The sequence below is a fragment of the Apus apus genome, chromosome 4 (genome assembly GCF_020740795.1).
Source record: "Apus apus isolate bApuApu2 chromosome 4, bApuApu2.pri.cur, whole genome shotgun sequence".
In the NCBI taxonomy this organism is placed as follows: Eukaryota; Metazoa; Chordata; class Aves; order Apodiformes; family Apodidae; genus Apus; species Apus apus.
In genome coordinates, this window is record NC_067285.1 from 72706365 (window position 1) to 72721301 (window position 14937).

Consider the following 14937-nt stretch of genomic DNA (forward strand, 5'->3'; position numbering starts at 1 on the left):
CATAGAATCATAGAATGCCTGGTTGGAAGGGACCTCAAGGATCATCTGTTCCAACCTTTCTAGGTAAAACTATACTTTATAGGACATAAGATATCTTGTCTGGCATATTGCTATAATAAATTAACTTCTACCACAAAGCAATGCAGTCCTTTTAAATAGTGGCCTTAGGTATTTTTTCTTGTATGATCACCATTTCCATCTTATTCCTAGAATGTGTAGATAGGAATTTCCTGCTGACTTTATATCGAAACAAATTTTAATTATCTGACAATATGAATTTTTTTTGTCAAGTCAATAAGTACTTAACATACTATTGAAATTACATGTCCAATGAAGTCAAATGTATTTTTCACTTGATATTCAAATACAAATGAGCCTTTATGAAAGCATAATCTTAAAGATCTTTAAAACTAAGAGCACATCTTAAAGTATGTGTCTTCTTTCTGTTTTTGTTTAGTCATCCATGACTCTTTGGAAGATCATGTTTCTGGAGGTGGGGTCAGGTGCCCCCTGGGCTACTTTCCATGTGGCAATATCACAAAGTGTTTGCCCCAACAACTTCACTGTAATGGTGAGGATGACTGCGGGAATCAGGCTGATGAAGACAACTGTGGTATGTGGCTGAGGCTTTTGTTTGCATCTAGCACCTGTGGTCACTGAAACCCACTCACTGCTCACACTAAGTAGAGAGCTGCAGTGTGTTAGGAATACAGAAGTTAAATGTTTTGCAGAGGATACAGTAGGTATTTGGTTTAGCTATCAGTGCCACCCAACAAGCCATTTGCTAGTAAGGAAAGACCATATTTTTGTTTGTGTGGTATCAGTGTATCCAATTTTATCCCTGTTTTGAACCCATTTCCCTATGTCATTCTGATGTGTACAAATGTATATATGTGATATAACAAAGATCTTTGCTGGGGAAGGTAGATGTATGTGCAAACAGATTTTATATTATGCTTAATCTGACTTTCAAAGCTGGCTGAGAAACAGAATTTAGAGGAATATTCAAGTTTTTTTCAGAAATCTTTTTTGCCCTAGCTCGGGAAGAAAACCAAAACCATGACTGTGTAGGTGTGCTGTACAATCTGCACTGCTAACAGGCTTTGGGGTTGGAATGTCAAAATCAGAAGGAATACACATAACCAGGCAGCTGCTGCCTGCCATTCTGATCCTTGCCATCCCATCCCCACTGGATGGTAGCAATGAACTTGCCTTGATTCATAGAATTTACCCCAGCTGCAAGCCGAGTTGGGCAAGGGCATGGGCTTACCTGTTCAAGCTGTTTGTGAGCATGGCCCCAGCACAGCTTTAGTCTGTGCTGAGCAGCATCTCTCATGCAGTGCCTGGACACAGCTCAGAGAGTGGCACAGGCCTGGGGTAGTCTGGGAAAAGCCTCTCTGTTTTGTAAGAAGAAAGCTTAGCCATCTTGTTGTGAGCTATGATCGCAGGCAGAGAAAATCAGCCCTAGCACATTTTATTTACAGGTATTGTCAGCTTACTAACAGCCTTGACAGTTTCAGAGCTGCTCTCTAGAGCTGCTGATACATGGCAGATGGGGGAAAAAAGACTTCCCATTCCTTAGTAGCTTGCCTGTAGCCATGGAGGGCAGCCAGATGTGCAGCACCCTGCCTTGCTCTCCAGCTCCCCAGAGCCAAGCAGGTGAGCCTTCTGCCTGCGCCAGCCAGGCACACTGCCAGCAGGGCTTTGTGTGTGTGCGCATGTGTGTAGGGGGGGAATACTCTAAATATGAAGTGAAATTTCTAAGCTATATATAACAAAAGAATTGTTCTAAAAGAAATTTAAAAGAGAAAGTGGCAAAGGTTTTTCACAAGTGTTCTCGACAAAGTGGGTGAGGTTTTGGAAATGGTTGTTCTCATCGTATATCTGTGGAGCTAATTTTTGTACTTATGTGTAGTATCTTATTCTTAAGCTTATCAAATTTCAGTGGTTTACTCCATGTGAAAGTCGCTTTTAATTCTAATCTTATCTAGTGGACCTGCAGCTTTTTTGTAGTTTTATGTTTGCTGATGCCATAAACATACTTTCTGTTCCCAATAATCAAACTTCTGAACAAAATTGGCACTTGTTCTATTTTTCTTCTGTATTTATCTTGCTCTACAGTGGCAGAAGTTGCTGATTGTCGTGGTGCTTTCTGTTTAAGAAATCCAAGCACCATAAACAGTTGTCTTATACGTGTTTCATTTCTGTATAGTACCAGAACATCTATTGTACAAGGACTTGCTGAAAGTCTACAGCTTGATCAAGCGTCAATTAGGATATACACAGTTTCATAATGGGTTATACAAGACAGTATAACCTGAAAGACTATTCAGCTGTGACATTGAATCCTCTTCTGGGTGTAATTCAAGAATGAGTTAGTCTCAGTTTTTGAAAGCCTAAATTACAAAAGATGAGGAGTCATTGTATTGACTTACTGGAAAAACTGCACTATTAGGTTTTTTCTCATATTTTGACCCTATGTTCCCATTTGGAAATGCATGCCATGTATAATGCACTATGGTCATATTCAGCAGTGATGCTTTCTCAAAAACAGGTGTTGCAATCAAACTTTGCCGTTCGAATAAAGGAAGAGTCATCTCCTTGTTTGAGAATGACCTGATGAGTTTGCCTGCAATGCCTCTACAGGGTAGTAAGTGTGGGGATCTCGGTGGGATATCTCTGCTTTGTGACCATTCATTTTGCGTGAAGTACAAGAAAGCAAGGCTCCCCAGACAAAGAAACTATCTGGCTATGTTTTTGCTGCAGTTTTCTAAGACCACTTTGTATACCTGCCTTTATGACTGCAGTCATATCTGGTTCCTTTTACCTATTTTTTTTTTTAATTTGCAACTAGTTTCCAGTTTAAGTCATTGCTCCTGGTTACAGAAAAGCAATTCAAAATTAAATTATTCCAGGGTAGTAATTGTTTCATACAGAACCATTGGGAATTTTAATCTTATCCACAAGGTACTCTAATTAAGTAATTCAGCTTTTAAATTTTTGCATACTTTTATCTTGCATGAATTTAAATAAGAACTTTGAGGTGGCCAATCTAAAACATTCAATCTGACAAGTGTGGAATGGGGAAAAAATCAGTGTAGAGTCTCAAAGGAATTCAGAAATACTTTTTTTTTTTTTTCAATGCACATATCTCAAGCACAGATAGCTGAAGTCACTGCTTCACTAGTGATTTCTTCAGTAAAGATAAAGCACTATCTTAAGCCTACAGAAAGCATTACAGTATGCACATAACTTATGTACATACCAGTATTCTAATATGACGAAACATGAAGAAAGAGTCTATCATGAACAGTAGTTCTTTCTCTGTTGGAAAGGACAATACTGATGAAGAAGAAATAAAATAACCCATAACATTCCTTTTGAAAGCCATAATACTGTTGTTTGAAAAAACAAACCAAAACAAAACAGGTACTCGGAACATAAAAAACCCCTGGTCAATATAAACCCCTAAGTTACTGAAATAGCAGGCTGGAGAAACACCAGTGAATTAAAAAAGCAGAGAAGCTACTAGATAAAAAGTACAAATAGATCTTCCAAGATAGAGTTAGTTTGTAAAATTCTTACAATGCCATTGAAACAAAAAGTAAAGGACATGAGTGCAAAAAAGACCAACATGATAGGAGCCTCTTAAAATACTGAATCTAGTAATTCCAAGTGTCTTGTAGTAATTCCATCCCTTTCCTCTTTTAATGAGTTAAATTCTCTTATCTCCCACTTCATTCCTGTAAAGATATTTATTGTGTTACTCTGTAAGAAGATTTGCAGTATGAATTCTGTTTCTTGCACTGCATGCTTCAAAACAGCTTAGTGTGATTATAAATATCTGAAACTAAATCAAAGCCTCACTGAGATACTGGTTTTCAGATGTGCTGTAATCACCATTCACATCCAACAGAGGCACATAAAGTCTTGGCTTCAGGATGCCACCATGGTCTCCATGTCAGAGTAATAAACATAAAACTAAGGGCCAGAAAAGTGAGATGACCTAGAAACAAGAACATAGGTAGAGTCAGGAAGAGACTCCAGGTCTCAGACTTCCATGCTAGTCCTTGACCTCAGTGTGGACATCCTGCTGATCAGTTTAGCTTCAACTTTTCTTCTGCTTTTGGAAAGGGGTGAATTGTAGCTGAAGTGTCACAGCAGACCGAAGTCACTCATCTTTGAAAATTCATATGCCTTTGTCCCCTAGTTTGGTTTCCAAAACCAGTAAAATACCTTGTGTGACATCCTGATGAGGAAGAGCTTGAGGCAATGCAGTGAACTGCAATAAGAGGGGGAGGCTAGCAAGTTATCATGACTGAAGTGATGGGAGGATCATTTTGAGCTATCACTAGATAACCTCAAAATACACTCTTACCTTTTGGACTTGGAAATATAGTTCAACAAGTAGAAGTGAATGTCTCTGCAAAATTGTCATAAACACAATAGTTTAAAATAACAAGTATTTAATGATTCATAATTTGTCATAAAAGCTTATGGTTTTGGGCACTTTTTTAGACTTGAGTATGGCAGCAAATTGTTCTCTGCTGTTCTTCTCTGTGTTCATCCTTTCTGAAGCACCAAGCTCTCAAAAAAAAACCAAGTGCAATGTTAAACAGTTTAGCCTATATCAAGTTTCACTTGTAATTACTTTTGAATCTGTTAGCAAAACTCAAAATGTGTGAAAAAAACCAAGCAATTTCAGCATCCTCCTGTGCCCAAACTTGATTAAAGTGCAAGTCAGCAAAGCAGAGCGAGTTTGATAGTGTTTTATCCTACTGAAAATACTTTGGTTTCAAAACTAATGCCTTCAGCCTAATTTTCCAGGGAAGAGCTTTTCCTGTTTATTTGGAGGTGTAAGATTTGATTCTGCGGCTCCTTGATGTTAGTAGATGGGAGGTTAGAATATTTGTTTACTGCTTTTTCAAACGTGACAAGTAGGGATAAATACTAGGCATAATCACAAATTCTGCTCACTTAATACTATGGCAATGTTGACATAGGAATAGTTTGTAAAACAAGTAAAGATTATTTCTTACATCAAAGATGTTATTGCTGCAATGTTACTGTTAATGTATTCTGAACAATTTCTAGGCAAAGCCCTTTGAAGCCCAATGGCACAGTAAAAGCGCTGAGTACGTATTCCCAGGTACATATTCATGGAAAGAATAATTTTGAAGTCTCTGCTTTGACAGAGATGCTTAATGATTAAAAAAAAAAAATAAAATTAAACCAACAGGAGATTAAAAAATCAGTTGATTACTGCAAAACAGAAATAACAACAGAATCTGATGTAGCTTTTCACTGAGTCCACATGTGTTTCAGTATCTTAAGCTGCATATTCATTCGGAATTCTGACACATGACAACTGCAAAAAAAAAAAAGAAAAGTTAAATAATAACAGAAATGTGTTCTACAAATTTGGGCAGTGGACAAGTAATGTTGCCAGTAATAATCAATCAATCATTTTTTTTTCAAAATACCAACTCTCTGAGTAGCTTTAAATTTTAACCTGCTCCGTAGCTAAGTATTTAAATTTTAAAACTTACAAATAAGCAAATATACATTTTCCTTTTTAAAGTTCTCTGATATGCCATTTACTTACGGGACTGAATGAGCAAACTTTTGTCATAGATAAGGGTCAGCTTTTTTGAATAAAATTTTCCTGCTATTAATGCAGTGATAAAACCGTAATGCTATCAGTCTAACAACTTTTGTGTAATTATTTCTTCTAGATACATCACTGGGTCAGTTTTAATTTTGTAGTCATATAATGCTAATTACAAAGCACTGCAAAAATTTTCAGTGCAGTTAGATTTTAAATCACTGAGATACTGCATATTTGTTTTTCCTGTATGATCTTCTGAGATCTTTGTTGTAATTGATCATAATATTCCAGCCAGTCTGCTGGATAGTCAGCATGACTATCAGTTGCTCATGGTAACTCTAAATTAGCTGTGATGCAAATGTGATGCCAGTTACTGGGGACAAGCTTCCCAGTTAATTGCAGTGTGGTTTACCCCAAGTTTCATGTTCCAAAACCACCCATCAACTCTTCAATTTAGTTTCTAAATGGAGAAGCACAGAAACACAATCTGATCTCAAAAGGTACTGCACTTTTCTCCTTTCAGAGGAAACTTTAAACTTGACATTCTACCTGGCCACTTTGAAAGAGTATTTGGGTTTTTTTCTATTTTTCTATTTGTAGAAATGTGGTTGTTTTGGTTTTTTTTAAATTGGGGGGCTTAAAGGCACGGTGTGCCACCACCCCGGCATCCTACACAGCTCTGGGCAACCTAGAACAATTAATTAGCAGTTAATTATGAGATAAAGCTATTGCATCAACTACACAACTACAATTACATTGTTAATGAACCATTAATTGTCAATAATTGTATAAGTAATCGTTAATTACATATTAATTAACTATTAATTAAGGATGAGGTAAAGGTAAAAAATACTGCCTTCTCTCACTGCCCACTACGTCCCTGAATCTGCTCCAATGGTGGTTCTGCCGTGTGTGTTGTGCCAACAGGGAAGAGGCAGTGGGGATTCCTGGCTCCCCATGTTCCAGGTTTCCCGGGGCTAAGCAGGATGCTGGGGTGGTGGGGTACCATGCCCCCAGGACACTCAATTTAAGAAGCAACACCACCCCCCAAAAAGCAAACAACAAAGAAAAAGGTAAGTTGAGGCTGACAAAGTGGCAGGCTCTCCCACCAGGCAGCATGCAGGGATCTGGCTTCTCCCCCATGCCTGGAACTGTTCCCATAGCTCCTCCCTCTGACTCTTCCCCCTTCCTGCACACCTCCTCCCCCTCATGCCACCTGCACTGCAGGCGGGGCAAGAATGAGCTCTCTGACCTTCTCAAATCCCCCTCCTGTGAGAGACTGCTTGCTGCCAGGCACTTGGGGATCCCTGTGGCACCATGCATAGCCACCACCGATGTTCAAGGATTATGTGGAGCTTACTGTGATCCAGGGAAAACTGATGGCATCCACCGACCAGCATTGAGTTGCATTGCTTAGGGTCAGCTGCGGAGAGTTGTCCCACGGCGACCTTAAAATAAAAAACACAATGTTTGTGACTCATGTGCTGGCCTTTTAAATAGTAGTAGGTGAGACTGTTTGTAAGCACTATGCTAGCTAGTGATTTATACATATATATATATATTTTTATTATTTTTTTTTTCCTCTAGGTGGGATGAAAAAAATCTAGGTTGTGATCTCCTGCAACTTGTTGCAGAAAGATATAAAATACAGTATCTTCCCATGCAGTCTGTGATAGATATAACTCATAAATAAATGCCTTAATTCTTAAACTGCATTGGGGATTGAGTAGATATGGTTTGTGCTTTGTTTAAAATTAGGGTTACTATTGTTTCACACTGCTGAGTAACTCTTATGCTCCATCTCAGAACTAGTAGTTGAAATAGGTTCTTCATTTATTACTATTAAGTCTCTGGAGGAAATGGTTATTTGCAAATAACACAGATAAAAGCCATGTTTAAAACAAAAGATATTTTAACATAAGAATTGTTAAAAATCCAAACACCAGAATTTGTCTTAATTTCAAAACCAAAATTGTGTGCATTAGGCCTAATCTCTTGCACCTCTGCAGGCCGGATTGTTTCCCCACGGATGGGGCATTAAAAAAACAGCAACTACTGTTACATACTTGACTACTTACTAACAATAATAAAAGGGAAATGGCAGGAACACTACAGTGTTTCATTTTATCTTTTTTCACAAGCAGTGTCCTTAATTATGTAAAGTAGTTAAAGGAACAAAGCAGCCTGAGCTATTTTGAGACCACAAGTTTCCTCAGTGTTTAGAAATTTGGCTTCCAGACAATTTTGCTGATAGTTCTGCAAAAAGGCTCTTTTGGCAGTTAGGCAATGGTCATAGTGTGTCTGCATTTGTTTTTTAATCACAGTGTCATAGCCATATTTTTCCAGTTCAGTGAAGCAAGAACAGGCATGCAGATTTAATTTAAGATGTTTCTGACTCTCTGGAGGAGGTCTTCACCGGTTAAATGCATTTACCATTGTTTTGCTCCCAAGGCTAAGATATCTTGGAACAAAGGCCAGCATTCAACTCCCCAGTTGTAAAGTTCCCTTATAGATGTTTTTTAAGCTCTGTCTAGCTCATAGGCTGGAAATCACAGACAGGTTTCCGAAAGAACTGGGGTGGGGTGCAGCTGTTAGAAGTCTTGCACCTACTTAACTTGCAAAGTTACTACGTGCCGTGCAGTTATCAGGTGACAGGCTTGCCTTATTAAGTAAGTTACAGCATATGACCTCTTTTTTTATGAGGGCCTATAAAATTCAACAGGATGAAAGTAATAACAATTCATATTCTGTTTTCATATGTGTTTCTTTAGAGTTCTATAAACTTACAGACAATTACTGCAGCTCTGTAGATTCATTAAATCATCCTCTAGATCTCCATAGCAGAAATCTCAATTTCTATAGAAAAGATGGTTTAATATTACAAGACTGCTCATAAGGGATGAGAAATATCAGAGGGTCTGAGTTTCCCATTTTTGCTTCAGCACAATGCAGAAGAGCCTGATGACTATATTTTTCAAATTAATATTTACAATGAATAATGTTATAGTTAGTCTCATCTTTTCCTGGCATGGCAGTTTTTTCCATCGTGCTTCAAGTATGGGATTTAAATATATGAGACACCATTCAATTTTGAGTCCTCAATAGTAAATTCTGTTTATGAATGAAAAAGAAAACACTTGGAAGTCAACAGAAGGCTCAAAATGTAGCAAATATTTGGAAAAAGCTTGTATTTTCAAGTTTCACATGGAAATATTCTGTGTGGTCAGATTTTATTCTCATTGTCATAATCATTCATCCACAGGATATAGCATTGAAATAATCAGATTTACACTGAAGTGCAAATATCAGCAAATGGAATAGCGTTGCTGAAGTACTGGAGACTTTTAATCAGTTTTGTTATTGATAATTTAAATGTTATTGATAAATAAGAGGAACTTTTAATTTCACTAGAATTATTTCTCTTCTAGTCTGCACTGCAGTGGCTCACTGCTAAGGGAACTTAAAAGCAACTCAAGGTTTTCCAATTTTATTCATGCTATTAGCTCATTTTAACTTATTGTCACATTTATTTTAAAAATTGTAAATACTTCAAGGAAAAACAGATTAGAAAGTTGGATTAAGCTATATAGATTAAAAATACTATTATATCAGAGAATCCTAGGGGCTGGAAGGGACCTTGAAAGACCATCTAGTCCAACCCCCCTGCCAGAGCAGGATCACCTAGAGCACATGACACAGGAACTTGTCCAGGCAGGTTTTGAATGTCTCCAGCAAAGGAGACTTCACAACCTCTCTGGGCAGCCTGTTCCAGTGCTCTGTCACTCTCACAATAAAGAAGTTTTTCTGATGTTTATGTCGAACCTCTTATGTTCCAGTTTGCACCAGTTGCCCCTTGTCCTAACACTAGACATCACTGAGAAAAAGCCTGGCTCCATCCTCCTGACACTTGCCTTTAAAGTATTTGTAAACATTTATGAGGTTGCCCCTCAGTCTCCTCTTCTCCAAGCTAAAGAGACCCAGCTCCCTCAGCCTTTCCTCATCAGGGAGATGTTCCACTCCCTTAATCATCTTTGTGGCTCTGCGCTGGACTCCTTCAAGCAGTTCCCTGTCCTTCTTGAACTGTGGGGCCCAGAACTGGACACAATATTCCAGATGTGGCCTCACGAAGGCAGAGTAGATGGGGAGGAGAACCTCCCTTGACCTACTAACCACCCCCTTTCTAATGCACCCCAGGATGCCATTGGCCTTCTTGGCCACAAGGGCACATTGCTGGCTCATGGTCATCCTCCTGTCCACCAGGACCCCCAGGTCTCTTTCTCCTACACTGCTCTCCAGCAGGTCAGCCCCCAACCTGTACTGGTACATGGGGCTTTTCTTCCCCAGATGCAAGACTCTACACTTGCCCTTGTTGAATTTCATCAAGTTTCTCCCTGTCCAACTCTCCAGCCTGTCCAGGTCTCACTGAATGGCAGCACAGCCTTCTGGTGTGTCAGTCACTCCTCCCAGTTTAGTGTCATCAGCAAACTCGCTGAGGGCACACTCTGTTCCCTCATCCAGGTTGTTGATGAAAATATTGAATGGTACTGGTCCCAGTCCAGACCCCTGAGGGACTGCGCTAACAGACCTCACAGACCTATAAACTGGAAAATTCCCTTATCCAATGGTTTCACAGGAATAAAGATACAATATTGAGAAGATATTTATCTTTTGGAAATTTGAGCCTGCCTATTTTCTTAAAAGTTGCAATGGATAAATTAAATTGGTTTTAAATCAAGAATAATCTTGTGTAAACCTGTAATCTAGTTCATCCAGAGAAGTTTCAGAGTATTCAGGTAATTTCAGTTTGAATGTATTTAATTCCTGTCTGTTTTGGTTTTGTGTTTTTTTTGTGATTGCAATGTCACATGTAAATCTGGGTTAGTCAGAAGGCACTGGATGCAGCCAATGGACAGTGACACAGTTTGGTGTGGGGTAAATTGCCTTTGCCTTGACTGATAGGTATCCAGTTTTATGTTGTTCTTTTTTTTCCTCTTGGGTATCTAAACTGGGGCTGTAAAATTCACTGCCAGAGTCAAATGCTCCAAGCACTGCAACACTTCACTTTACAAAATCTCTGTGCAGTTTTTCATCTTATGGTAAATTCCTAGACTACATCAGTGTGCTTCAACACTGTGGAAAAGGGCAATTGCATTCCTTCTTCTGTAAACTTTTTACAGGAATTGCTTCTCATCTGGAGGACACAGGTTTTCCTTGTTTTACTAAACGATATCTTTGTGAAAAGCCTGAAGTAATTTCTTAAAGCAAGAGGAAGTATATTTGAACAACTGACAGAAGGAACTATGTCCACAGGTTATGACCACCAACAGCAAAGGCAAAATCAAAGGGTGACACAGTATCTCTTTAGAGTGCTTGTGCATCTAACTGATAATATTTCTCTGCATAATAGCGTATGAAGACATGGCCAAGAGAGGAGGAAAGTCATATAGATAGTGTTATGTTCGTAAGCTCCATATTAAATAAGGGATGTGTCTTAACTGAGCAAAGCTGATCCTTTCTTGAATCTGTCACTGAAAGGATTATTCAAATCAGTAGTTTCTCAGGATTAGCATGCTCTTTTTCATTTCTTTCCCATCACAAATGGTAATTGACAACTTTTAGCAAGGAACAGTTTATTAAGCTGTAGTCAGATAAATTGAGTTTACAATTACTTATTTCACTTATCCCATGCAGGGGAAGATTTGCTGATGTGTTGTTTTCTCAGATCTCATTTTTTACAGAAGTGCAGCCAACATAATCTATTTTAGAACTGGCTCAGGAAAAAGCAATTTCTCTTCTGAGCTGTACTCCCTCAAATTATAGATTTGGGATTCCAAGTCTAGTTGGAATACTATTACCAATTATTTCTTAAAGTGTTTGAAGAATCTCATCTCAACAGAGGTAAACAAGTCACAAACCTACTGTATAAACCCTAAAGAACCACAAAGTGATTTACAGTTCTGGCATTGAGTGCTTCACCAGTTGTACTAAACATAGTTATTTGCACAATACATTCTTCTGGGACTGGACAAATAAGTTTGTATAAAATCAAGCCTGTCCCAGTCTTGGGCACAAAGCTTGGCCTAAAGCAAACATTTTTGAAGGTCAGAAAACTCTGAATAACTTGTCTTGTTATATTTGTATATAGCTTCATATTTCTTGTAGAAGGCAGGAAAATCAATGTGATGAGAAAAGCCCACTATTTAAAATGAACTGACAAGAAACTCCAGACACCTGAAATGCTTCCAGTATGAAATAATCCATCTTCTCTCTTCTCTGTGCTTTTCTTTCCCCTTTCTCTTTTATGTTGACCCAAAACTAAACAGTTGCCTCCTGACTTCCTTGAAAAGACTGGTGAACTTCCCCTTCCTAGTGAGCTGCTCCCTCATCCCCATTAGTGTTCTCATCCTTTTTCTCTGCAGATGTGAACTGCATTGATGGTCACTTCTTGTACACACTTTGTCACATGGCAAAACATTTTAAATATACTGAAAGGTGGAGTAAAATGTCATTTATCCACTCCTTAGTGTCACAAGAGGAAAATTTAGAGAAATGACATCTTTTCATAGGCTTACAGGAGAATTAGAATTTATGGCTTTTAACTATATATTCAGAAAATGCTGATAAGTTTTTTGTTGTCCAAAATTTTCTATGACTGTAACTATGAATCAGAAAGTCCTAAGACTGTATTTCTGACTGCAAAATATTAATTTTGTATGATTATACTTCAAGAATAACTTCATTTTTAATAGGTCTTTACAAGTTTCTGTTAAAAATCCTCAATGAAAGGTTGTTTTCTTCTCACCTCCCACTATTGTATTCCCACTAGCTTCTTCAGGTCCCAGTTTTGCAAATCAAAGTCAGTGGATGTACTCCAGTTAAATATTCAGAGATAGGGATTGGGGAAACCTCATTACAGCCCTAACCATAGGGCAAAACTTTTATACAGCACTTACTGCCTGGGAAAGGATGATCACTTCATCGATTACAGTTTCCATATTGTAGATAGTCCTAAAACTGAACTTCCGCTGAACATTTAAAACAGGTAGAGCAATATGTCTGTAGGTTTGCAGACTGCTTGTGGTTTTGTCCAGAATGCATTAGTCTGATTCTGAATATCAGCTTAATGCTCTAATTTGACAAAATTGCTGATGGATCAGGAAATACCAGGTGCTCTTGAGAATGTTAGTAAAATATGCTTAAATGCTCTCTCTGGGTGAGAAGCTGGCATTCTTGCAGAGCATGATTTAACTCACATTCATTCTCTAGTGAAGGCATTTTTCTGCTCTTTCTTTTCTCTTTCTGGAGCAATTCCTGGAGACTGAGATTTTTTGTTGCTATGAATTTTCCATAATTTCAATTTACGTATAAAAATTAATACCTAGACAAAAGACAGTCTGCCTGGAGTTACTTAGTCTTTCATAATGGCTGTTAATCGGAACCTCCGGTGTTAATCTAGATCTATAGAATCCATCCAGCTTGGCAGCAAAGGGGCAGCTGTCTCTCAGAACAGCTCCGTCTCCCGACATGCTGTCAGCAGGCTTCAGAGATGCTTTCAAGGTAATTTCCCTGCCTACCTGAAGGAACAACTGAATTCTGCTGTGACATGAAAAATGAGATGCCATTTCAGAATGACAGAAGTTACAAATAAGTGAATACTCATATTTCTCTCTGCCTATTTTGAAGCCAATAGGTATAGTACTAATGCTTAGTTGAATATGAAGATGTATAGAGAAATGTCCATGAGGGACAGTATTTAAGTATAACTGAACTATTACCATGTGAAGGGGAGGGGAAAGACGATTGCTAGCACATGGTAAAAATGAAACTAAGACTATAACGAGTAGGAAGGCAGAACCGTCCTCAGAGAGCTCATATAAACTTTGTTTGCCAGTAGGTGTCCTAACAAAGTAACGCTTTCAGTTATCACTGATGCTTTCACTCACCAGCTAATGAGTGCCATCCTAAGGAGCATTTCTGCTACTGCTGCACAGTCATTGCATGAGAAGCTTTAAACTGAAAGGGAATGGGCATTGACAAAGCTGAAGAGAGGTCAGACTCGAGTTAATAAACCTAAAATCGGGTCACAGCTTTTAAAGGCAAGTTCTGGGTTTGTTTTTTTTTTTGTTCTGGGAGTTTGTTGGTTTTGGGGTTTTGGGGTGTTTGGTTCAGGGGTTTTTTGGTGGTTTGTGTTCCTGCCATATATTGGGAGTGGTTACCTGCTCAGCTAAATTGCGGTTATCAGATATACAATCGACTTCCAAGAAACAGGCTTGTAGTTATTTCCAGCACCACTGGATCCAGAAATCCCCGTTTGTGGGAAGAAACTGAAAGATCTGCTCTTTTTTGCTCCTTTATGATGTCCTTTAGGACACAAGGAAATTGAATGAAGCAATGTCAGAAGAAGTTCAGATTGAAGATTAGGAAAAGATCCTTCACCAGGGGCGTGGTCAGTCACTGGAACAGGATCCCTAGGGAAGTGGTCACGGCACCAATGCAGTCAGAGTTCAAGGAGCATCTGGAGGATGCTCGTAGTTGTATGGTTTTATTTTAGGTAGTCCTGTGAGGAGCAGGGAGTTGGACTTGGTGACCCTTGCAACTCAAGATACTCTGTGATCTATGCACAATGACTGAACAGGTACTATAGAATGATACTTTGTTTAAGAAGATGCATATTGACCTTAACTTAAAACATATGGACTTCAATATGTTACACCATGTCACTCATGCTCTTGAAAAGAAGTGTTCATTTGATCTTCTAGATTTTCAGGAAAGAAATTACAGGCTGTGATAGTGTGAGGCAGCCCTCTGAACAAAGTCAAAGTCATAGTAATCATTTGAGCTTTCCTGGGCAAAGAAAATTATCAACCCTCATGTTTAAGGAAGTGGAAAAATATGGTTCCCTCTCCCTTTTAGACTCCTATGTGGACAAAATGTTCTGAAGTGGAATATTATCCTTTTTGGTGCACTTGTCACAGAAGATGATGTTGAAGGCATAATAAGCTGTTCCTGCAATGCAACTCATAATCTCAGTACATACTGGTGATAAGAAATCTAACGGTCTGTGAAATGATCTGGAAAAATTAATGGTATTGAGATAAAAATTGAGGCAAAGAAGTGGATGAAGTTAAATGTAATGAAGATATATCTGCCTTTTATTTCTGTTCTGATGTGTCTTGTCTCCATATTTTTTATTAGAAGACAACAATGGATGGTCTCTACAATTTGATAAACATTATACAAAGGACAAATACAATAAACTGAAAACTTTGTATGCATTTCAGACAAAGACATCTGAGTGTTGTAAGTAATTACAGATACTATTTGTGTGA